The sequence below is a fragment of the Haliaeetus leucocephalus genome, unplaced genomic scaffold (assembly GCF_000737465.1).
Source record: "Haliaeetus leucocephalus isolate CR32 unplaced genomic scaffold, Haliaeetus_leucocephalus-4.0 Scaffold182, whole genome shotgun sequence".
NCBI classification, from domain to species: domain Eukaryota; kingdom Metazoa; phylum Chordata; class Aves; order Accipitriformes; family Accipitridae; genus Haliaeetus; species Haliaeetus leucocephalus.
This window is the reverse complement of record NW_010972618.1, coordinates 429,922-456,106: the sequence shown is the minus strand read 5'-3', so window position 1 is coordinate 456,106 and position 26,185 is coordinate 429,922. Positions and strand designations below refer to the sequence as shown.

Below are 26,185 nucleotides of genomic sequence, written 5' to 3'. Positions count from 1 at the left end.
ACCTCTTCCTCGCCACAAGGCAAGTAGCTGGTGCTGCTGCTGCCTGATGGTGGGACACTTTTTGTGGGTTTAGCTCCAACACCCATTCTGTTGTACACCTGTTCTCGCACCCAACAATTTTTTCACTTGTTGCTACTCTTGTATTGCTAATTGTAGTAATGACTTTGTATATAAGGATCTTTCTAGTAGCCAAAAAGCGTACTGATGTGAACTGCAAATAATAGTATCCTTAGGAAAAGTCAGCCAAATGTGGATCAAGGGGTGGAGTGTAGTGATCCTAACGAGAAGACCACTGTACATCAAGGAGTCAGTGATCCACATAATGGCTGACCTGTGTAGGAGCAGACCTGCGCCGGGCTGCATGCACCTCCTGGCCGCAGGATGGGCTTCGCCAGCTAATTGCACCAGAGAAGCCTGTAGGCATCTCCCGCTCGGCACCTGGCAATGACACCACTGGCCTGTCCTTGTCTTTATCTTGAAGTGAAGCAGTGTGTTTTCATTAAACAGCCTTTTGCTCAACTGCAGAAATGAGGAATGGAGTTGTTTACTTTGGGGAAAATCCTATAAAACCCCAAAGATCACAATGGCAGGGGCATCAGGCTGTCTCTGCTAGCCTCTTTTTCCTTCTCATGTTCCCTCCAGTAAAGGTATTTTAATCGATTCCTCACAGAGCCAGACCACCATTCTTCCAGGGGCCGTACCAAGCACCTGCACCAGGGCAGTGAGCAGAAGCCCGGGGCGGGTGGTAGATGATGACGGCCATGCAGGCTGCAGGGTGCCGGGCTCCATCATGGCAGTTACATGACCTGCTATAGGGAGAGATATTTCTATATACAAACCTATCTCTACATATGCAAAGCTGTACAAATATGTAGAAATATATTATACAAACACACTTTTACTTTTTTTTTATTTGCAGAACCTAAATATATATAAAAGCTTATCCATGAAAAGGTTGTTTAATAAGATGTGAACTTAATAATTAAAGTTTAACTGCAAATAAAAAGAAAATGAAACAAGAAGAAAAGGCAAGCTCAGGTGTAGCGTTTGCTACATATCAAGGCCCGGACCAGGGAAAGAGACAGATAACACACACAGTGTGAGCGTCAACTTCCACTTTTTATTGCGCAGTTAATTCCTTTTATACTAACAAGGGTAGGCGGGATTACAGATACGTCATAGGGCTGCAACTAACCCTCCATCTTTCCATGACATCGCGACATCTTCCGAACGCCAAACCCTACACTCAGGGACCGTGGTTTGCAGGTCTGCTAGGCAGTCCTGACCCCATGGGGTGCAAACAACCCATACATGGCCAGGCCTTGGGGCCAGGCCTGTGGGCTGCCCAAGAGGCACCCACCCAATGCCAGCCATGCAAAGGAGAGACCAAGCCTGTGTCCAGTCAGGAGGCTCCCACGCATGGCTCCAAGCCAGCTAGGTGACCAGCTGCTGTTACTGGGGCAGCCTTTGGTGTTTGTGCTGTGCAAAATACAGGAATGTCACCACAGAAATGGAAAGCCAGAAATAAACACCAAATTCCCAGAAGCGTGTGTGGGGACAATAACCCCAAAGGGATTCCGGGAAAAGACCACATGTGCTCAGAGAAAAGAGGGCTGGGCCAGGGGATTAGAGACAGAAAACTGGGGTCGGTATCAGGTGGGGGTTCCCTTTGCCCACAGCTGTCAGTTGAGCTTAAAACCACTTGTAATCACTGTTTTGCAGTACCAGCTTGTGCTAGCTGTGTTCCCTTATCCTTTGGCCAATGAGGATTTTATGGTGTGCTTTCAAAACCCAAGCCTTGCTGACCGGGTAGAAGACAGCAGCGCTCAGCAAACAGTCTTCATCCATGTTTGGAACCACAGCTCTCAAAGGACAACATCAGAGAAAGGCCACTGGCATTCAAAGAACAAAAAGAAAAGGCTTGTTTTACATTTAAGGCCTTTTTGCATGCTAGAGAATGTCATCTGTCCACTAATTGGGCTATTAACTCCGAGAAGCCCTATTGTGGTTTACATTGCATGCAGCACTAACTGGGACAAGATATTACTTAAACTCAACAGAGAATGGGGAAGTAAAAATGCAGTTTTCAACTCCTTCTCTGAAAAGGTCCTTTCAAAATTCATGGCTTGTTTTCAAATCTTATCTGAGACGGTTTGGTCTGGAGTCACTGGTTTCACCCATCCAGTGACTCGGTACCGAGAGCTGCAGGCCGAGGATCATCACCACTTGCACCCCATCTCAGCTCCCTCGTGCTTCTCCCCAGCAGCACAGCCAGGGCACTCCGGGGTGCTACCACCCATCGCCCTTGTGACGCAGGCAGTGAGCACAGCTGCCAGGGAGCAGCAGCCCAGCCAGGAAAAGGGGATGGGGCTCAGCCCTGGCCTTGCTGCTCCTCAGCCAGGCACTCTGCTCTATCTCCTGGCACCCAGATGGACCCATGCCCTCACTTGTTGGGGACCTCCAACCTCTCTGCTTCACCAGTGAAGCACTTTGCCCTCTGTAAAACCATCATGACTCATCACTATTTTACCATATTTTTTCCATATTTCTATCAATTTACAGTTTTTGGTATAGCTTCCATACATTTGCCTGATAGAGACACTAAACTCAATGGTCTGCAGTTCCCCAACTCCCTTTTAAAAAGTGGAATCGTTTTTGCCAAGTCCCATTTCTCATATCAAGGGCATTTTGTTTTATGGTTACGTAAGCAGGTAGGTGACTAATTTCTTGTTTAGTCTAGAACACAGGAGTAAGCATGATCTAGTACTAGCAATTTCTTCTTATGAGCAATTTGTCTTAAGATTTCTTCTACTTACTTCAGCAATGCAAAGGCCTCACTCAGCTGGCTTCTCGAAAACCATTCAAATTTTCTCTCTGTGTGAACCTCTATGTATTTGGATAGTGGACAGAGATAGGGGTCACCTTGACCTTGGGCCTCTTGGAGAAGTTTATCATCACACTTGAGTCCAGCTGTTCCTCCCGGGGTCTGCCTCTCCCCCTGCCCACTCCTGGCACCCAGCTGGGCAGAAAGCCTGGGACCATCATCCCACCCTGCATGCCCAGAAAACAACCTCTGCCCACAACTGTCTACTTCAGAGTCAGCTCCGAACCCTGTGAGGAACAGGACTGCTTCTGCCCAGCTTGATTAGGCACTAGATTTGTCACTGTCATGGTTTAACCCCAGCTGGCAATTAAGCACCACGCAGCTGCTCACTCACTTCCCTCCACAGTGGGATGGGGGAAAGAATTGGGGAAAAAAAGTAAAACTCATGGGTTGAGATAAAGACAGTTTAATAGGACAGGAAAGGAAGGGAAAATATTAATAATAGAATATGCAAAACAAGTGATGCGCATTACAATTGCTCACCACCCACTGACTGATGCCCAGCCAATCACTGAGCCACAGTGCCCCCCCAGGCCAACTCCCCCCAGTTTATATACTGAGCATGATGTCACATGGTATAGAATATACCTTTGGCTGTCTGGGTCGGCTGTCCTGGCTGTGTCCCCTCCCAACTTCTTATGCACCCCCAGCCTCCGCTGCCAGGGCAGTATGAGAAGCTGAGAAGTCCTTGACTTAGTATAAACACTACCTAGCAACAACTAAAACATTAGTGTGTTATCAACATTATTCTTATCCTAAATCCAAAACACAGCACTGCACCAGCTACTAGGAAGAAAATTAACTTTGTTCCAGCCAAAACCAGGACAAGGAAGTGTTGTGCTGTGACCGAGCAACACACTGATGCTTAAGCTTCAGGAACTCAAATATAAGCTAGAGCTCTGTTTTATAAGCATTTCATCAGCTCCTCATTACACCACACCATGCATTTTCTTATAGGCTGTCTTCTGGCGTTCATGTTTTAATTTGCTAATTATTTTTATACACATTGAGCGTATTTCCAATCCAAAGCTCCAGCCCAAACTACTCAGTCTCCAGGACCATGCATTCAGTTAATTCTATATCTATATTACATCAGTTCACTATATATCATACATATAATGCATATAAGTAATATATCATTAATATATCTCATATGTAACATACCTATAATCATAACCATTCATTTAGGTACACATACATATATTTGTATAGCTTTAATCTGGATATTTTGGCTACTTCCTCAGCCTGCTCTTCTGCACCAAGACAATACCCCAGGTGCCTTGTGAAGATTTTCTTCCATCCTTTACTGTAATCCTAGTGTTGCTGTCCCACTTAGAGCTTTTTCAGAATAAAAATGTGAAAAAAATACTTTCCATCAGTTACATTCTCACATTTCCCATTACTTCCACTGCACACCTCTAATACATAGCTTTATTTTCAGGCATGCTTAGCATTCATTGCTTTATTTTCCATTAATACTTACTGGGAAGTGAACACAGAGAAAGTAAATACTAAACATTTACTGAAGAAAAGGCATGGTTTTATAAAAGAAAAATGAATCTGATGCGGTCTCTTTTCTGGGCTGGAAGATAAGGAGCCACCCCTATTTTGCACACCAAGAGCCAGCACTGCCAGCTGCTGTGCCCAGTACAGGGCACAGCTCAGGCAGAAACAGGAGTTCATGCTGAAAACGAGCAGAACAGTCTTTCATGTTCAGTGGAGCTGCTGAGCAGGTATACAATCCTTTCACGCCTGGTCTGTGCCCCTCAACCACAAACCACCTAGCCCACAGAAGACAGCCTTCTGCCTTGAGAAAACAGAGCAGCCAACCTCAGTGTTGCCCTTTTTTGCACAGTAAGCTGCACTGCCCCACTTAGACTTCTCAGTAAATGGCCAATACAATGGACATGTAGTGATGATGTGGAAAGTGTTTTTCAATGTGCCAATGAAGCAAGAGGAAAGCTTCTTTCCACTCGTCCACTTTCAGGAAAGCCCCAGAAAGACACAAGTGAATCATTGGCTGTGATACAAAGAAATGAGGTTTACTGACAGCAACTTCGCAAACCTGCCCTGAGAGCATTGCGTTACAGTGCTCTGTCTTACAGGGAAGGAGCAGCCTTTTGCAGTTCTTTGAGCAGCCAGCTTGAGTCAAGGGCTCCTTTTGATGCCAGCACAACACAGTGAGCTTACCAGACTTGAGCAGTCCTCTGCTTCGGAAACACATGCCCTTACATCAGGTCCTCTTGCACAACTTACCTTACAGTCTTGCCATTCTCCATGTACCTCTGGCCTCACAGTGTAGCACAATTCTTCATTCCCCATCTGTGACTGAAGATGAGCAATCATGACTTCTGTAGCCTGGGAAGATGCTTGAAAAGTCCAGCCAGCAGGAGAGACCCATCCAGAGAGGCAGAGCTGTAGGCTGTTCCTGCAGGGGAGCAGGCTCCAGCTGCTGCTGCTGGGACAGCTCTGCCCTCTGGACCCAGACAGCTTTTCTCTCTGCATAAAACTGGAAAGACATGGGAAATCACACGGGCCCAGTAGATTTGAATGAACCTGATTAGGCATGTGTATGTATAGATGGCATATAACTATGTTTGTAGCCCGCTGTTCCCCTGACTACCGTAACAGAAGACAGAGGTGCCTGCTAAGGGCCAGCCCCAGGCTCCTCACAGGCTGTTACCTGGTCCCTGCTGTCCCTTCCTGGTGTTTGGTGGAAACAAGCCATCCATCACCCGGGACAGCCTTCAGCGATTCAAATGAGTTTCCTGTGGGAAAATTAATGGAATAAGCTCCCCCTACCTTGCACTTCAGCTGCATGTGCTACATGCTTCCTTCTGTGCTGTCACAAAAGCTGTCAGAGGGAGAAATGTTAGATTTTTAACTACTTGCAGAATCAGGCCACTCACAGCAGCCTTCTAGCTCAGTTAGATGCTTTGATGGGGAGTCTGTTTCATCAAAGCTGGTATCTCTGGCAGACACGCTCTCCTTAGAGAGGGTTGAATGTAAATATGCAGGGAAGAGGCTCTAACATCTCTGACTGCAACAAAAAAACCAACAGTATTTGGGAAAATCTGACTTGGATTAGGCAGAAGAGAGGTTGGCAGAGATAGCCTGAATTCTAGCTGTTATTTTCCAAATACAGCTTTCCTCTGAATGCAAACACTCCAAGCATTTAGCTGCACTAAATATGCACATTGTACAAGTGATGGATGAGGGTTAAGTTGGCTTAAGACAGTTTTATCAGTTTGTAGTGAACAATTAATTTTTCTATAAAGCTTGAAAAATAATTAATTGGATTAAAAATACGATATCATTTCAAGACTTTCTTAGTATTTTGAACTATGGACCTAGATGTGTAGGGTAGTTGCTTCATTCCTGCTGATCTCCTAGATCAACTTGTGTAAGCTGTAGATTTTGGCAAGAAAGAACATTCAGCCAAAGCTTTGTGAAGGATTGAGGCTGACATGAGAAAGTTTGCAGTTATACCCTGCTTGTTTAGAAATAAACGACGACCCATGTTCTCCTGGTGTGAAGTCAGCTGGCCCATCCAGGGCTCACTTGAGAGCTGCATTAGCAGCCCCACCCCCCTTGGTGCCTTAGCCCAGAGCCACACTGTGCCAGGGCACAGAAGACCTGTGCTGACATGTAACTGAATGACTGCAAAAGCATCCAGGAACCCCAAGCCTGAATGCCTTTACAGCCAGAGAGCCCTCTGCTTCCCAGCCCTCACTTATGCCCACAACATGTTTATTACTACATTGGATCCTCAACATAACAGCATATGGTTCTGTAAGTCATTTCCAGCAGGAGTTCTTTTTATTAGTGTGTTCTCTGAGAAAAATAGGAAGTAACAATCTTTTCTGTGAGGATTGCAGAAAAAAAGACACAGGTCAGTCAAAAACATGTGGGGAGGAAGTGGTGTTAGCCTAGTTAGGTCAAATGCTGCAGCCTTTTGCAGGGTCCTGGACTGCCATGCTGCAGTACATGCACAGGTGAAATAATCCATGTTGACAACAGCAAGCACAGCATGGGGACCAGCCGCACCAGAGAGCTTAAATACAACTTCCTGGGCTGGAGGACTATTGCAATGATTGTACAGTCTTGTAGTGGGAAATTCCCCTCTTTCCACCTCTGTTCAACAGCCAATTTAGTTTACATAAGACCTAAAAATCTAAGCAGTGGTACTGACTGTTTCTGCATGTAGTGCCTGCACAGGTCCACACTTACCCCTCTTCCTTCCCCTCTTCTTCTTGGTAGTCCAGGCAAGAACAACAGTATCATGAAGAGCTAGAGTTATGCTTGGGCCTGTGCACTAGGCATGTTATTCTTTAAATGCTTTTATACTAAAAAATATCTTTATGAAACAAAAGTAAAATAGAAAAAAAATAATTGCTCAATTAAGATAAGGTTGGTGGGCTATAACATACATTGAAGGGATTCTGCCCAAGAGATAAACTACTTAACAGCCAAGGTCCAGCCAGGAGCTGAGGCGAGAGACACAGCTGGAGACAGGTACCCCCTGCAACCATAGCTCAGGCAGGGAGGGAGGGCCTGGAATGGGGCTCCTGGACCCATGGGTGGGGGTCCCAGGGGAGGTTGGTCAGGGCCACTCAGGCCTCTGTTGGTACACTCAGGTCCATCACAGGGCCACCTTAGCCAACATGTTTAGGGGCTGGGTGGTGCCCAGTGATCGCTTACTGCACACTTCTCATATCTTAAGAGGGACCTGAAAGAAAATCACTGCCCTTGTAGGTGAGGTACAGTAGGTACAGCTGGTAGTGCCTACCTGAAGTGCTCTAAGACTTGTTGGAGGCTCCCAGGAGGGAGCTGCAAGAGGGGAATCTGGCAATGCTGGGTGTAAGGAGCAGGGAGTGGATATCAGACCCATGCACAGTGCACAGGGTAATCCCATACACAGATTTTTTGGGAGGTACTGCCAGGGCCCTCAGTATACTAATAGGCCTTAAAGGCCTTGACCAGCCTCATCTGGGCCTTTCACCCACATCCTACCCATGTACCCAGGAGTCCCATTTAAGCTCAGACCTGGGCCTTTAGTCCCTGTCTGAGCTATAAGAGAACCATTCTCTAGCCTTGCCTCAGCTATGCCTGGCCCAAACTGATCCTGACCCACAGACTGACTTTCCAGCTTGATCTTGTACCTGCCTCATGCCCATGGACCTGCCCAGCAATCACTGGGCTGCATCTGATCCTGGTTATTCTCACCAGGCCTGACCCCAATCCTGCAGATAGATTGACTTGGACCTGCCTTATCAGCATGAACTTGCCTGGTGACCTGGACTCTCAGCTGAACCTGGATACCATCTTTAGGTACCTTCTGTGGTAAGTGCACACTCACCTTGGATCCTGTTTTTTTGTTGGCAGTTCCTTAAAAGAAGGGGAATGTGTCTGGGTTGAACTAGGAAACTTATGGAAGAGATGGTCACCATACTACCTGAATTTCAATACATAGCTCTGGTGAAGCCAGGCAATGGTGCACTATAAATGAATGGGTGTGTTGGGAGAGTTGTACCAATCTTGGCTGGCAAAACAGAGCGCTGCTTGCCTCCAGGCTTGAGTGAGTGTGTAACGCTGCCTAACTCTGTGGTTCTGAACTGAATCTGACTCCCAGGAAGCAGACTTGACTTAGCGTTCAATACTGTGACCTACAATGAAGTAGACCATTGAGGTGGATCATGCAGATCTGCAGGGCTGTCTCGAAAGACCTGAGACTCAGGCAAGAACTGGGTTCACTCCAGCACCAGGAGCCTGAGGGACAACCAACATACTCCACCTTGCTACCAACCCCTGGGAAGCATCATGTGCCTAACAAAGCCAAAGAGCTGGACTTGTCTGCCTGCTTACAGGGGTGTTATTTACCTAAAATACCTCCCTGTGCATTCCCTGTATTGCCCTCACTGGGTTTTGGTGGCAGGAGATTAGGCTGCAAGTACTTGCAACTGTATGAGTGGAAGCTTCCCCACTAAGGCAGCTTCTTCTGGTATCACCTCAAAGGTGGGGACTACTGGCAAATGAGAAGGCCCTGGCCTGATATTCAGCTAGCTGGATAGGGTGGGAGAAACTACTGACAAATTACTAGAGGTAACAGGTAAGTGGGAAAAGGTGATAAAGTAGCAGCTGGTGCTGAGGGAGGTGGCAGGATTTCACAGGTGGTTCAGGGGAGTGGTGTGAGGGAGGGCTGAGACTCAGAGATAAGGGGAGAGGAGCACAAGGCACTCAGTGATGCTGTGTAGGGCTGGGATGACCTCAGTGGCAGTGTGGTCCAGGACTGGGAATGGTTTACCTACATACCATCTCAGCTCTGCCTACCCTCCGCCGTTGCTGTTCAGTAACAGCTTGTAATTACTTAAGAACTAAGGTAGAAGCAGTATGAAGCACCACAGGGTGGCACCAGAAACCGGAATATGGATTAAGTTTTGGCAATACCTTGTTTTTAAATGTTTGGGACAGGGCCCTACTAAAGGGAAGGTGAGACGTGCTGAGGATGCCACACTGACCTGGGAACCAAGTATTTCCACTTGGAGACGCTCCCGAAGAGGGGCAGGCAGGCAGCAGGCGGTAGAGGACAGCACACGCACCCCTTCGGGGTACAGCTGAAACGCCAGGGGTTGCACAGAGCTTGCTGTCCGTTGGGGATGGCTGCCTTCATGGACTCAGGCAGTGGGTACAGGGGGATAACCGTGACCTCGGGGAGGGCTCCCCCAACACTCACACTTGCACATTGCCAGAATCTCCAGTGGGGGAAGGAACAAGCAGATTTGTTTGGCCTTCCAAGAAACTAGTCTTACCTCTGGAGGTGAAAAAAAAAACCCCAACCAACCTAACTAAAACCAACGCAAGAGGCGTTTCGGGTTTGGAGCGGCTCCAGGGCTGGCTGCAGGCAGGCTCCCTTAGCTTGCAATTCGCCTGCCTCCGGCCTCGGTGACGCCGAGCCCCAGCTTCCCGGGGTGGGTCGCTGCCCCGACCTCGCTCACCACTGGGACGCACAGGCAAGCGTGTGCTTGGGGCTTCGGTAGCCTGGCAGCGCGCCCAGCCCGCCGGGGAGCCCTATCCTGCTCTGAGCGCTCCAGCGACCGCTGTGAGAGCCAGGAGGGGCCGAGGCGGGAAGAACTGGGCCTGGCCGGGTCGCACACCAGAGGCGTGGGGAGGCCGGCGCCGTTGAGGAAACGCCGCTGCGCCCGGGAGAGCGGCGCTGCCTCCCGCCCGGGCGGGCCGCTGCAGCCCGGCAGAGGCGGCCGGGGCCCAGGCGGAGGGCGGTGCCGGAGGAACTACCCCCAAGATGGCGCTCAGCACCGGCTCGCCGCCCGGCCGCCATCTTGTTTGTAGTCCCGGCCCCCGCGCATGTGCGGCCTCCGCAGCGCAGCGCGCAGGCGCAGAGTGCCCCGCATGCCGCGGCGGCCGGAGGTGCTGAGGTACCTGCTGTCCAGGTGAGCTCCGGCAGCGGCTCCGGTACACCCCTAGGCTGGCTCCGCGCGTCCTCCGCTGCTATTAGGTGCCGACGCAGCAGCACCGAGGCGCTTGGCTGCCGCTCGGTAGCAGGTGCCGCACGGCGGCTCCGCGGGCGGGCCAGGGTCAGCGGCGGCCGCGCCCGGAGGCACCGTCTGTCCCGCCGAGCCCTGCGCTGCCGCCGCTCCCCGAGCCCGGGGCGCCGTCAGTGAATGGTTACGCCGCGAGGGTTACCTGAGCGGGGTCGGGGGTGTGTTCTCTGGGCGGGTCCCGCTGAGGCGGCCGCAGCCCGCAGGGGCCCGGGCCGTCGCTGTCGCCGGCGTCACCCGGCGAGAGGCCGCCGCTGAGGGAGGGAGGGCTCGGTTCGGCTCCTCTGCCGTTACGAGACGCCGGAGGAAAGTACCGCTCCCTCACGGAGCTGGGTTTAGGAGATAATCCCTCGTCATAAGGGGCTTCGCTGGGGAGGAAGAGAAACGCCTCGAAACTGCCCCTGGTTTTATTGCAGAGATTATCTTTTTCATGTAACTAATGGACAGGAGTGCTCTGGGCTTCCTGCTTGCTCTCATCTGTAGCTTTTCTTTCTGGTATTCAGATCTCAAAATTCTCTGTTGTATTATTTATTTTGGACAATGAAAAGAGGGCATTTTTCTTCAATTCAGTACAGTCTTGTCAGTATGTGAATGAGCAAGGAATAGCTTGTAAAAATTTTTTTGTTGACTTGCATCATCACTTTAGGTCAATGTCCATTTCTGTTTTTTTATATTTAGTGTAAGTCGTAGGGAGTAGTTCAAAACGTTGTAGCAAAGTCAGATGCTTCTACTGTCTTAAAAATCATCATTATAAAATCCGGCGCAGAAAATGCAGTGTTACAAAACAAATGATGCTGTGTAGTGCTGTCACTGGCTTCCCAGGAGGTGTTGGGAGTGCCGTCAGCTGGCTCAGTGGCCATGCCTTGCTTGGGGTGTTGCACCGCCAATTGAGAGCCTGGTGTCTGATCCAGTTTTTGATTCCTCTCAAGTCTGAGGAGTCTGGAACCACTGCGTGATCAAGTCGCAATACAGTGCGGTCACAACACGTGAATCACAGTCAAAGTTTGTAGCAGAACTGGGGTGACTCAGTCACATGTGTGTTTGCTCCAGCAAATAGGAAAGGCCTGGTACATGTCAGGGTTTGCATCTGGGAAGCCCAGAGAGTTTTTTGTGCTTGAATACTGAAGTGACAAGAAGATGGGGATTACAAGTAAAGAAGAATCCACTTGTGCTTCCTGTGTCAGGCACACTCATGAGTCTCCTGTGTTCAGATAGGAGGACTTGGGGGCTCATTACTTTAGCTTCTGCCTTTCCTTTTCTGTAGAAACAAGAGGACAACGGTCTTCCAAATCCTGGAGCCTGTCAAACCGTCTTTAGCACCAGTCTATGGTGAAAAGTAAAAAGGTAATGTAAAGTCTAAGAGCTGAGTTTAAAATCAGTGTGGAGCTTTTCTAGCAAAATAACTTGGACTAGGGGAGCAGCACTTGCCAAATGTGTGTGTCTTGCTGAATTGGGGATAGACTCCTGAAGAAGCAAGGCAGTCACTAGGATTCATTTGGATTATTAGCCATTGGATTGGGATTGTGCAGACAGCTCAGGGCTGGCAATGACTGTTCCAATTTCATTTATTTGTTTGGGATTTCGAAACTTAGCTTGCACATGGCACACGAGTCACTGAAACTTGTCTTGAGGGCAGAAACTTAGTGTGGGCTATATACTTGGCTGATATTGACTTGTTTGCAAATGCTGGAATGTAGAATGTAGAAGCTGGAAATGTTATAAAATGAAAATTAAACAACTGCTGGAAGCAGCATTACTGGAGGCTATAATTACATTCCTAGCTACTCATTTTGTATCTAAGGTTAAAAACTAATTGAAATTAACAAAACTGTTTAATTTGCATTTTCCTGATCTCAGATCACCTTCAGAAATATTCTCCAGTGCTTCTGTTGGCAGCTCATATTTCACATTGGTCATACATGACAGGCTCTTTAGTGTTTTTCATTGGAAAGCGTAAGTGTAATGGTACATTTAGATTTCAGAGGCTTTATTACATATAACATATATTTTGGTTCCTTAAAGATATAGTAGGAAATTTTCTTAAAGATGTTTCTAGGACAGTTTTCTTAAACATTCCTCTGTTGCATGCTCAAGGCAAACGTTATAGCTAAGTAGTAATATATAGGTATGGTATTTTTAGTAAGAAGCTCAAAATATTATGGTCATAATATAGTCTAAGCACAAAAATAAAAAAAATAAATAGGAAAAAGCAAATCAGCTTTTAATTTTTGGGGAGGTTCAGTTTTCATATGTAACAGAATAGGGATTTTAATTTTTAATTATTTACCTGTCATTCTCACAAATAATAGCTCAGCTGGATTGCTACCACTGTTGCTTCCTGGAAAAAAGTAAAGCCAAACACTCAGTGAGTTCTATTTCTGTAGGCAGTGCTGACACCATAGTCCTCCGTTATCAGGGTTTATCTTGTGCTCATCATCTGTCAGCTGTATCTTGGATAAAAGTAAATATGCCTCTGCTGCTTATGACTCTTAAGCCTCATGTTGGACAGTTGCGCAGTACCGGTTAAGACTATTTGTGTCCGTAATTATTACAGTCTGGTTTAATCTGCCATAGTTCAAGGAGAACAGAGGACTGTTTTGCTACTGTTTCTCTGTGTATTGTTGAAGAAAATGTTCCTGGTATGTGTCTTGATGCATCTCAGTGTCTTATTTTCATACAAATGTGGTTTTGGAGGAATAAGAAAATTCTGTATTGCTTTACCCTGGGAATTCTCAATATTCTGGCCAGATCAGGTCAATTATTAAGCAAAGCAGTTGTGATTTGGCCCTGACATGGGAAGGACTGGGTGACTGTGCCTTCTACTGTGCAAATCAGAGTTGATGAGAGATTTTAATCATCTCTCTTGGTCTTCAGTTCTATTCTTGTAAATTCTGAATTGTAAATGGGACTTGCTGGATTTTTAATAATATATTCTTATTGATCATTCACCTTTTTCTGTCTGGTCATATCCCCTTGGCTTTTGTGACTGAGGTAGCACCATTTAATGTAGTAATCAAATTGATGCCGTGGGAAGCACAGGGAGGAATAGCTTTGTTTTCATTTGGCTGTCATCCTTAGCAGACTTGGATGCATTTCTGAATTTACAACGGGTTTTAGTTCACCAAAGGGGTGTTCCTTGCTTTACGTAGTATGAATACAGTAGACGTTATAAAGGTAATATTTAATTTTAAAGTAACCACCAGACTCTCTTTGTAATTACCAGATGGATTAAAAATGTGAAACTGGCCCCTTGTTTTTTTTTTTACTCCCGCAAGAGCTGGAATTGTGGCTTTTCCCTGTGTGTTCAAACAGAGGATATAGGCAACCTACTGCTTTCCTTTTCGTCTGTATTTTGGTGATGAAGCTGCGTGTTACATCTTAAACTGATTAATGACTGGTTGGCACGCAAAAGGATTGGTCCTATTCTTGCTCTGTCTCATACCACGTCCAGCATTTACTGGATGTTTTTCTGAAACAGTTCAGTTTGTTAAATAAGCAGGGCACTAATCCAGCCCCCCTGTGTCCCCATCTCCCCAGAACATCAGCTTTTGCCAGGTAAGCAAGTTGAGTGAGTTCAAAGAAGGGCTAAGGAGTACCAGAGATGTAATTGATTTTTGTAGTGTGAGAACAGCCATAGAATCAGGTGGAACCATCTTGTTTGCTGTCCTTTCCTGACAATGACCAAAGAGAAGAGCATAAGGTCAGGGCAAATTATATAAAACTTTGTCTGATAGCCCTCTTGTCTCTCATGAGCTGCAGGATGTCAAGAGGTAGATGTTGTTTGCTTTTATTTTGTTAATGTATTTTTCTTTTGGGGACTTGCCCGTGTCTCCAGTCCATTTAAATGTATAGCACTGACACATCCCAGGGGAGACCTTCCAGAGCACAAAATAGTGTTGTAGGTGCTAACCACCTCTGCTTGTTTTCTTTTGAACTTGACAGATGCTATCTTCATTTCCTATCTCTTAGCTTTTGTATTGTTTGGAACAGTGAACAACTGATCTCTGTTTACCTTCTCCATGCAACTGATGATTTTATAGGCTTCTGTCATATGTCACTGCAGTAATCTCTGTTTCCAGGCAGAATAACTCTAGCCTAATTGATTATTCCTCATTATTCATCTTTTCAAACCTTGTTTCCTCTTTAAAAATATTTTCCTCTTCCATTATGTCCTCTTGAAATGAAGGAATAGGCACTGCATCCAGGATTTAAGCTGCAGACATTCTGTAGCTTTGTATGGTGGTTTAATTACCAATCATTTCCTAACATTAGGTTTATTTTTTTTTAGTATGTTGAATGGCTGTGAGCTGATGCTTTTATCAGTCTGTCATGACTCCAGCAAGACTTTCTGAATGTTAATAATCACTTTGGAGCACATCACTCTGTATGTGAAATTAGGGTGATTTTTCTTTGGCCTGCTACTTTATTTGCACTGAATTTCTTCTGTTATTTTATTTCCCGATTATTCAGCCTCACAGGGTTTTTCTGCAGGTCTTCAGTCAGCCCTTCTCTTTACTATCAGGATAGCCTATATTCACTCCACTCCTTGCCCTTTTTTCCACATTGTTTATGAATGCAGTGCTCTGCTATACACTGTAAAAGGCTCCTCGCAGTCTCCCTCCCTGTGAAAACTGACCATTTATGCCTACCTTCTCTCATCTGTTTTCAGCTAGTTATTAGTCCAGGGGAGGGCTCTCCCATTTATCTTCTAGCTGCAGAGCTGCCGAAGTTCAGTGGCTATCCGAATGTTATCTTGTATTGCAGTTTTGTCACTGCTATAAACCCACGGCCATGAACGCCCCTGTGAATGGAGAGGTTCTGCCCGTCCTCACAGCCCTGTCTGATGCTCCCCTCCAGCACTCCTGCGGCTGTGCAGTGAATCCAGTCTGGAAGCAGATCTGGCTGGAAATGAACCCAGCAAATTATAAATTAATGCTGATTTAGTGTTGCTGTACTGATAGTATACAAATGTGTGGGTTTAATTAGAATCAATTCAGTTAGATAAGTGCATATTTCTATGCTTGCTGCTGATGATTGAAATTGTGACCTTACAGGCTCAACTGTAGTCTAGACTGAAGGCAGTGTAAGTGTCTGTGCACAGACTTGCACTTTTTATTTCAAATTGGCATGAATTTGATGCTGTAGTTAGATTAGTATGACTCGGTATATGAATTGCACCTAGGTATTAATTTGATTGATTTTGTGACTGCTTCTTGGACTCTTTCACTGTACCAAGGCAGAAAACCAATCTGACTGTGGGTTAATATCTGGAATTCTTTAAACAAAGACAGTGAAGAAGGAGTGGGTTTTAGTGCAGTTATGTAAATTAATAGGGATCTAGTATTACTTTTTATCCTATATATGGACTTTATTCTAATTTATTAGGAACAATTGCATCATAAATATTTCAAAAATACATAACTAGAAATTCACAAATTTTGCTACTGATGCCCTTGTAGTGTTTTGTAAATGCTAGAATTATTTGGGGTTTATGTACCTTTAAGTTTCCTAAATACAAAGAATATAGGTCTTTAATGAAATTTGTTCACTAAATAGGCTTTTCAGCTGTGTTCTTGAAAATTCATATCCAGATTCACTAGTTCTGTTGTCATACATAATAACAGTTTTCTGCTGAGGGGTTTTTTGGGTTGTCTTTGTGTGGAGAACTGAAGTTAGATGCTTCTGTTTTTAACAGTTTCTTTTGGCTGTGGTAGCTTTGAAATGTATTGCTTAGCCAATAAGGTCTGGTTTTTTCCAGTTTGTTTAGGTGTTTCTACCTTTGCATAGGCAGAAAGAAAAACTTGATTTGTGTAAATGTATGTTTATATGACTTGGATTGGCCTATTTCCTTCCAGAAGAGGAGGGCTTATAAGTGGTTTTGTGCTTTATTTTCCAGATGGTAGAAGATGGGGGCTTGGGGGGTGGTTTAAGTCTGCTTTTTTTGGTGCTGCCAGTTCAGGTGCTGCATGGTTTGTCTCTGCCATGGCTGGAGAATTAATATAACAGTGTTGGGAGTGTCAAGCAAGCACACAGTTTTATAGAGACGCTTTTAACTGTTGTATAGTATTCTACCTTTGCTATTTTGCTCATGTAGTTCATTCTGACATGATTTTCATCAAATAAATGGTCCTTGTTACAAATTCAACTTCTTTTTTCCTTCAGTCCAGATCAAGAAGTTGCCAAATATGTTTCTTATGGTCCTCAGGAAAGCCAGGGAAGATTTTTTTCTCATTTTACAATGCAATTGAGCTTTATCCATGAGCTGACAGAGAGAAAGGCTTAGAGCTTGGTGAAAATTTGCACGTAGATTAGCTCAGCCACAGAACAAAATTATACTTTCCTGACATTTTTAAGATAAAAAGTTAATTGGGAACATTCATTATTTAAAAAAAAAAAAAAAAGTCAGTAAGGGAGCTTGTATGCCCTAAATGCTTTTGGTTACTTCTAGCAGTAAATGGATGGAACACTTCGCAGGTATTCCATCTGGTTCATGTTTGGCTAATAAATAATTTGCCAGATCACCTGGCAGTGAGTGGCCTCCTAGTTCCATTCCTGCAAAGGTGAGTATGGTTGTGTTGCTGAGATCTCGGTGTGTGGGGAGTCTGGGAATACCTTGGAGTTGGGAGCTGAACTGTGGGACCACAGGTCTGCTGGCTTCTGGTTTGCAGCAAGGACATTGCTTTAAAAGGAGGTGTATTATTCTTCAGCATTTTACACAGTACAATACCTGTATAAAGCAAATGCTATAGCTGCTGTTATGGTGTTGGAAGAAACAAAAGGAAGGAGGAGTTGTTTAGAAGATTGTCGTTCAAGATGTCTCCTTGGTGAGACCTTGCACTTGCCTGTGTCAGTCTGCAAATGCAGGGTTGTAACATTGTCTCCCTGGCTACAACTGGTGCATTTGTCACTTTGTAGTGTTTGGTACCACGCTCATTCATACTGCTGTGTCATATAATTGAATGATTATGACTGAGGAGCCAGCACAGAGTAATCTAGGACTGTCAACTGCAATTTTTCAGTTACTGGCCCATCATCATGAAGATTTTGACACAAATGTCTAAATTGCAAAAACGGCTGGAATTTTCCAGCAGAGTGAATACAAAAGCACAGAGGAGGTTGTAGCTTTGTCTGTACAAAAGAGTTAATGAAGAAGTTCAGATTATCTCTGCCTCCAGGAAGAATTTAAAGCAATTTGGGTTTTTGGAGAGCTAAGTGTCAGTTTTATTTATTTATTTTTTCAGTGACATATTAAAAAAAAAAGCGAGGCCTCCATCCCCAGGGAAAAGTGGTGATAGGGTCTGTGTGCTGTAGCAACTCAGTTGTACCCCAGCCTGGGAACTTGGCAGTACATGGGGTCTTGCCGTAAGAGGGTGAAGGTTTAAAACATTATTTTGACCACACTGAGCAGAAGCAGTGCACCAGCTGGGTGGTATCCAGATGTTTGTTATCTTTTGGACACTTAATTTGTGCATTTGTAGCTGTTTTTAAATGGTCTTGGAACTCGTAGCTATTCTGCTCCTGGAGTTTGTCATGGGGCTGACCACATGAAGCAGGAGCTGAGGCAAGTTGGCTGTGATTCCAGGGGTTCACAAAGTTTTTCTAAACTTCCACTAAAATGCCACAAACAATACAAAGTCTAAGTCCTGCTGCCAGTCAAGCTTCAGAAAATCGAGCACTTGTGTGATCTCTCTTGCTCACAAAAGCTATCTCTCTGATCTTTTCAGCAGCATTCCAAATCTTAGAAAATATAAATCATTGGGATTTCTCCTGGTTTCTACACCCAGAAGGGTTATTTATGTGCAATTGCTGAGTGTGATGCTTGCAGTTGGAGAATGTTCCTTAAAAAAGGAGCTAATGGGGCTTAAAGCAGGTTGATTTTGTCCTTTAGCTCAGGTTATTCATTGTATTTGAATATACGCTTGTCTGGATGTATTGCATGTGGTAAGAGGGTAAGTGTCCAGACTGCTCTGTGTGAGTAGTTGCTGAATGAATTTTCTGCGGATGTTCTCTAATGAAGGGAGCCATCTCAGACGTGATTCTTGCTTAGAGATGTTACTTGCCTGAAGAGTGATTGACTTTACTGCAGCACTCCCTGTCACTCAGCTAGTGTTCCAGGTTTATACCCCAGGCCTGCAAGGAAGTCAGAGACCTTTGCTGACATGATTTCCTTGGGGAGTATCCTGGTTGTTCTGAACTTCCGTGGTTCTGTGGCATGCTGGAGAGCATAGGTGGTGGAGGTGTTGGGGTGGGAAACACCATTCCTCCACCCAAAAAATTCTTACTTTCTGAAATAACTATACTTTTGGTGGTGAATGGAAGATTTTTATTTATTTATTTATTTATTAAAATAAAGATGACCTGACTGGCTACGGATGCATGCAGCCTTTCTGGCCCCTCTCTGGCCTGAGACAGTCATACCAAGACAGTGCTGGAGACTTCTTGCACCCTTCTTACCAAATGCTTTTTGCTGTTTTGTTTTTTGTTTCTGTTCATGCATGTTGAATATGAATTGATATATTTTGTGTGATGTGTCCTCTCATGTTGTCTTCATGAAGTCTTTGCAAATGCATAGGAATGTTGGCAGTGATTCCCAAATTTTGGGTAGCCTGACAGTTGCTGTTATAGAGGATTATTGGCTTTATGACAACTCCTGTATCCGGGTATTTCAGCAGTCCTTTGAAATCTGGGAAGCAATAGCTTCAGTGCCAGGGCTGACAGGTCACGTGTGTACTACAGAAGCTTCACTAGTATAATGAGACCATCAAGCCCTTCTGATAGTGATTCAGCTTACACTGTGAGAAATGGCTTTTATTGTTATGCCTGGTAGTAACTGCCTAAATGAAATGTTTTCAAGGGTAATTTGAGGCCGCTATAGTTATATGTATGCTGCCACTCTCACCAGTATAAAAATGTCTTTAAAACAATTTGTAGTGCTCACCAGTTGGTTACTCAGGAGGGGTTCCTGTGCCTCTTCCACATGAATGTATTCCATTTTTGGTGGTGTTTTTAGGTGTTGGAAAATGGTATTTCCTCACTGATCACAGGGTTTTTTTGGCAGTGCAGTGACCCCTAAAGACTTCTTAGAAGTCTGTTGTCCTGCTTTTTTTATTAACTGTGATATCCCAAAGGGAGCAGAATTCCTGGAGGACACTTAAACCTTGATAGTGAAGAACAGATGGGTGTCTGTGATGCTGTGATGCAGAGCAGAAGATGCCTTTGAAAGGGACAGTGAGCTGTGTGCTCACGTTGCTCATGGCTGAGCTGCAAACAGCATCCTTGGTTCTGCTCCCAGACACTGCGTTTCTGCTGCGCTTCCAGCAGAAACAGTGTGTGCAGTGATGCTGCAGCACAGAGGCTGAGCTGCTCTTCTCATCTATCCTGAGAAGCTGTTTTGGTCTGGAAAAAAACCTTAATCTTTTTGTAACTCATTTTAAAAATGTTTTATTGAGGTTGCAAAACAAGCACAAGACAGTCTTCAAACACCAGCTTCTAAAATTGTGTTGCACAGGATTTCTCAGACAGATGGAGGCATTCACTGAGCATCAGATATTTTTTGTCAGTAGTAGAAGGATAGTGAAGGTTTTTCCTTTGGCCTTTCACAAGATAACTGCTTTTTTTCCCCCCGTTGACTTTAATGGCTTCATTCTTCTTTGTTAAAGACAGCAGTCTCTTAACCTTGAAAGCAATAAAACAGTTAGCCAGAGAAGCTTGTGCTCTCTGTAAAAATAAAAAATAAAAACATTAAGAAATAGAATATTGTTCATTGTATGGTATAGTAACCTTTGGAGAAATTCATAGTAGAATAGGAATATGAATATGAATCTAAGACTTTACATAAAGGCAGGAGAAATACTGTCAGTACTTAATTTTCATAAAATAGGAACTGTTTAGGCAGAAATATTATTCAACCTTTTATGGAGGTCTCCAGAATATAAATCTCTTCACATTTTCTGATTGGTAGGTAGTAGTTGGTGGGGCAAAAGATTGAAATGGCTTGAAGTGTATGCACCAGAAAGCTTAATTTGTGACCTGAGCATTAACTGCATGAACCGAGAAGTGTTGTAATGCAAGCATCTTGCTTTTCTGTAGTTTGATTTCTTTGATGTGATGTATTAATGTTTTCTCAGATCTCTAGTCTTCAAACGTCATTCTGGGCTGTGGATTGATTGTAAACATGGCACTTATGCTGCTATTTTTATCATGTCTCCACGTTAAAATAAACTGCTTAAGTAGAAGCCATCACCAGTCACCTTGTTGGTCTAAAAATTATTTAAGCGAATACAGTCTTAGTATTGTCAAAGCTTTCAATAAGGAAAGGCTCACAAAGTTTAAATCCTGATATTTAAACATTTCCTTTAGTGAAGTCTGAAGTCTTCTTATCCTATCATAAATCACTAGACTCAAATTTTCTTTTGCATTTTTAAGAGAGCCCCAGGTCTTCCCAGCAGCAGAGACTCCAAATTGCTTTTCATAGTCTGGGGCCTTAGCTTTCAAGACTGGCAATCACCTTTCCATAAATCAAGGGACTTGTTCTGCAATCTTGGCTTCTGCATCCGTGCAGCATGGTTCAAGCATCTGTGTGAATAAAAGGTACAGGGAAAGCCAGGGTGTGGGGAGCGGAGGTGCTGTGCTCCTAGGGGCTGGTCGGGAGCTCTGGTGCCTCCAAGCTCATGAATGCAGTTGCAGCAGGAGAGGGAACTCTTCCTGTTATCTGGCTGAACAGACAAGGACTGTAGTGATTTCTGTGCAGCTATTAGAAAGTTCCATCCTTTTTTTTTTTTTTTTTTTTTTTTTTTTGGTATCCTTTTTTATCATTTTTAAGGGATGAGCAGTCACATCTCAAAAATGACACCTGCTGCCTTTTCCTCTGAGCACCTGCATTAACACAATTTGGTGATTGCCATCGCCGCTGGTCTAGTAAGGAGCTTGGTTGAGCAATGTTGTGCTGTCTTTCTTTCTTGTGCAGTGGCTAGATGAAGAGCAACGAGTTTTATTACTGGTGATTGGGTAATAAAAGGTAGAAAACAGCTTTCAATCTGTCTGCAGGGCAGTGGTGGTAAGGGGAGGGTGTGTGTTTTACTCCAGACTGGCTGCAGAGTCACTGCAGGGGAGGTGGCCTTGGAGCTCTTACCTCTTTCTCTGTTTCTCCCGATTACAGCTTCATTTGAAGGAAAACCAAAACATTTAAACTCTACCTGAGGTGCATATTTAACAGGAGGAGTGTATCAGGTGCCAGTGTATTGGGTTGCAATGGAGAGTGTTGGTCCCTTCATTAAATGGAAAGTCAATCAGTGCTGGTTCAAAAGATCCCAAGAGAAACGGCACCGCTCAATTCCAGCATGCATGGCTTGCTGAAGGAATTGTATAGAGAAATTCGTTTTCCTGTGCTAGGCAGGAGGGTCAGACAGATGAATGAAGCTGATCTCTTCTGACTTTACCGTGTTGAATATTAACATAAGAAACATTACCTGAAGCGTCCAAGAAATCCAAAAGTACAGCCTAAAAATAAATTAGGGTGAACTACTGAAACTAAATTAGATCAACACGTTGTTTTGAAAAGAAATGGACGCCTGAGTCTGTAATGATTCCCACTGTGTCCTTCTTTTGATTGAAGCTCTTGAACAAGTAGAGGCGTATAGGACTTCTCCACTGCTGTAGTGGATGGACAATTTTGTCTTTGTTTGAAGCTTCCAGGCATTAACTTTGTGTAGCTAATACACAAATGCAGAAAATGTACATAAAAGGGCTGATTTAAAAAAAAATAAATGAAAATTTAGGTCAACTTGAGGCCAAGGGCAAAGAATATGAACAGCTTAGATTTAAAATGATGTAATAAAAAACTGCTTTTAACAGAATTCCTAATTCTGGGAGTGGTGGGGGAAGCAGGGGTGATGTGGAAGGTTGCGTGCACATTTATGAAGGTATGTGACAGTATTAATGCACATTTCTAAAGAGAAATCCTGATATATCTCCCTGAAGAAGCGTGGAAAATGGTCCTATAGAGCAGTAAAATCTTAGACATAATCTACACTGGAGCTCATTATCAGCATAATTTCTGGCAAATTCTTCGAGTATAAGAGAACTAGAAAAGAGAGAGAAAGGTGACAAGAGAGAGCAAAGGCATGGAATGAGAAGAAAGAGGAGGAGATATTAAACAGTTTAGGACTTTGCACCTTGGAAGGGAGCCACTTAGGGAACAAAAGGACGTAATAAAGCTTTATGAAAGCATGAGTGGCACAGAAGGTGAGTAAAGAATAACTGGCAGTTCTGAGAGCATGAAGACTGTTGGGACATCCAATAAAAATTTAGCTGTAAATTGGACAGAAGGAAGATTTATTTTATGCAGTGTTTTCACAGTGTTAGCCGTTGCCAGAGAATGATGTGGAGGCCAAAAGCACAGAGAAGTCAAAGTCAGAAAAATAAATAGAAGAGAGGTGACAATGTTTGTTTGTTGATAAAAAAATTAATTTATGATGGTAAATAGAAGAGTTAACTTTGAGGAAACATGGAAAAATCCTATGGCACAGAGTGATAAAATAGCATTTTAAATTCAGTGTAGTGAAGTAGTGCACCTGGAGAACAGCCCCCACTGTATGTGTGTAGTGATGAGCTCTGAATTGGCTTTCCAGCCATAGATGAAACTTGAGGGTTATAATAGGCAATTCTTTCAAAATATTATCTCGGTGTTTGGAAAAGCAAATTGAGAGTTAGGTGCTTGTGGAAAAGTAAGTGATCAAACTAGGAAACATACTGCTGTGTAAATCCATAGTGCACCCATGTTGTGAATGCTGCATGCGTACTGGTCTCATCGCTCTTAAAGACTTAGTGAAACTGAGAGATCCTGAAAGGGTTGACAAGCACCATCAAAGGTGTGAAATTAGTTCCTTATATAGAATGATAGAGATAAAACTCTTCAGTCTCAAAAAGGTATCTCTGAAGAGGGTATGATGAAGCATATAAAGTATTATTAGCATGGAGCATATATGAACCCATTATTTACTGTCTTTTCTGATAAAAGGACTAAGACCACCAAATGAAAGTAGTGGGTGACAGGCTCAAAACAAAGTGAGATATTTATAAAGTGGGAGCAGGACCGTCTCTTTGCTTTTTGGCATTGAGGTTTTAATCTGTTGGAACAATTCCCTGGATTTAGACTGATTTATTCTGCGGTAACACTTCATCAGAAAGCTGTTCACAGGGCTTTGAAAGGTTAGCTCTAGAGCTCTGTTCGTAAGAGAAATCCTTTTGAATGTTGGAGTAGGAATAGGAAGCCTGGCAGGCTGAAAGAGCCCCTCTGATCATTTTTCATTGGGCAAAATCAGTGTGACTTCTCAACAAAGTGTTTTGGTGGAAATACCTAGTAAAGTCAACTACAGTTCGTACAGTCTTGTGGCTGGTATTCTGTGGTTGTTATTGAAGGATTAAAACTTCTGTGACAGCGAGAGCTGATGTATCCTCTTTGTCTGATAGTGAGTTGTGGTGGGTAGTTCCAGCTTCAGCTTCTACAGAAATAACACAACAATAAAATACCAGCCAGTGGCAGTAGTGTTATTTTGGGATTGCTCCATAGGATTTAGAAAAGGACAGACTGAAGGAGAACGTTTTGGATTCATGGAAATTGGACATCGTTCCAATGTACAGGTGCTATTTATTTGTGGTTTATTACCTGTGGCTTGTTGTGTTCACATATTCATTGACAAAATTAATTTCTTGCCATTTTACGCTGATTCAGAGCACCTTGCTAAACATTTCTTTACTTAATTGTAAAGAGACATGTCACTTAAACTCACAGACTGCTCAGGTGAATTGTGCTTTGAGTTGTGTTTTAGTTTAACATCTGCTCCTGCCTTGGAAAAGGGCTTCTGGTCACAAAAGCTTGTCATTATTTCCAGCTAGTTAAATAAAAGATATTACCCCAATCTGCAAATCTTTGAGATATTTGGAGGTTGAAAGAGCAGGGAGAGGAGCAATGGGGTCTGTTGGTGTTGCCAGATAACCCCTCCATTGTAACCGCTGTGATGTGCTGAGCTGCAGTGTGAGCACGTGGCCTCGGGGACCTCGCTCCCCGGGAAAGGCTGATGTCTGCCCAGGGACACCTCGCTTCTGAGCAGGGTATGGCTGTGCCCAAGGCTGAATCAGGCTCTTGAGATGGTGAGGGAGTACTCTGTGGTAAGGTGGGTTATTATGATTTTACCTTTAAAGTATTATGTATGATCCAGAGTAATTGGGTTACTGGGGGTTGACAGATAACTGTGTTATGCTCTGTGGGTGCTCTTAGACCTCTCCACCAGTGAGCTAAAACTCATTAGCTTAAATTGCTGTGGAGGAGGCTCAAAAGAGAATCTATGCTTTGGTTCCGTGATGGTGGCTTAAACTAATATGATGTTCTTTACAATTGGATTTGGCACCTGTTAGTACCACAATTCACCTGACTGATACTGTCTTAATTACATCTTATGGTATGACTACCCTCCTGCAGAACATTTTAAATCTCTTTTGAGGGTTTCTTTAGAATTCATGGCTGTAAATTGCAATACTGGACATGGAGTAGGCAAATGTATCTGCCATTTTCCAAAAAGATAAGGCAATGAAGCTTGGAGAGGGAGGGGAAAAAAGTAATATCAGAGTGAATAAAATCAATCCAGAACTAACTAGGGCTCTCATTTTATTTCTGAGATGACTGCATCAGCAATGTCTTTTGAACTAAATTCTGCTTAAAGGTTAATATGGGAGAAATGTGAATGTCATGTAACAGGAAGGAAATACTAAAACCAGGTAAAAATATTTCATAATTTCTCTCCAGGTGAGTGTTGGCAAGCTAGCCTGTCTTTAGAGAAGGTATTATCAACAGGCTTTTGCAGGGTCAGGGCTGGTGTTGTAATGCTTGCAGTTTGCGAAGGGCCTTGCATTGGGAAGGTCCTTCTCTGGACAAGACATGCTGACTTCTGGAAAGTTATAGCTGCTCAGAGCTGTAGAAATGGCCTGTCGGAAAAAGTTAGTCATTGATTTATCTTCTGGAGTGTGTGTTATATTGAATTTTTTTTTTTGTCATGTTGGGATTAAAGAGTACTCTCTGTATATTAGGTAAAGATGTTCGTAATTTATGTGACTGTTAGGGAAGGAAAGAGGCACCAAACTAGATTTCATGGGTAAGGCTGCCTTACCAGTTTTTCATAAAGCTTAAGAATAAATAATCTCTGTGTTCAGAAAGAACAGCAGCATTTCAGTGCACTAGGGAAGAACCTTCTACAGGACCTGAGAGAGACTGACGCTCGTCTGAGGTATGTGTGGATGTATGAGCAAAGAGGAAGTATTACTTGGTGCTATTCTTTTGCTGTTTCCTAGGCATTTGCTCTTGAACTGTATCAAACTGGATCTTGTGCTACATGGATCTTGTGTAGTTCTTCATGTGTTCTTATTCTGGAAAATAGTGAATATTTTTCAGGGGTGAGGATCAATTTAATGTTAAACCTGCTGTTTTGACATACTAACATCTGCCCTGAAAAACCTACCAGGAGATGAATTTCTGCTCCATCTACGCCTTTAATGTGAAGTATCTGACTTGATTCCTTATTCATTATTAAACAGTTTTAGAAAGGGGATTTTTAAATAGTGCTGATGTGTGGCTGTAACAGTCACTACTTTTGGATTTTCATTTTTATTTTTATTCTGCTCTGTGATATTTTCAGGTTAAAAATCTCGTTGTTTATACATCTATCTTCCACCTGCAGCAAGGGAAATTTGC

The 26,185-nt window shown here is 43.9% G+C and overlaps 1 protein-coding gene across 4 annotated transcripts in view; it reads left to right on the top strand.

Annotated features, from left to right (window-relative positions):
* The first annotated feature begins 10,279 nt into the window (after window positions 1–10,279).
* The window catches only part of NDRG3 (NDRG family member 3), a 64,613-nt gene continuing 48,707 nt past the window's right edge, over window positions 10,280–26,185 (top strand). For all 4 annotated transcript variants that reach the window (XM_010564529.1, XM_010564528.1, XM_010564527.1 and 1 more), the window contains exons 1-2: window positions 10,280–10,332; window positions 11,705–11,784. The gene's annotated coding sequence lies outside the window, so the exon portion shown is untranslated. The remainder of the gene's footprint in view (window positions 10,333–11,704; window positions 11,785–26,185) is intronic.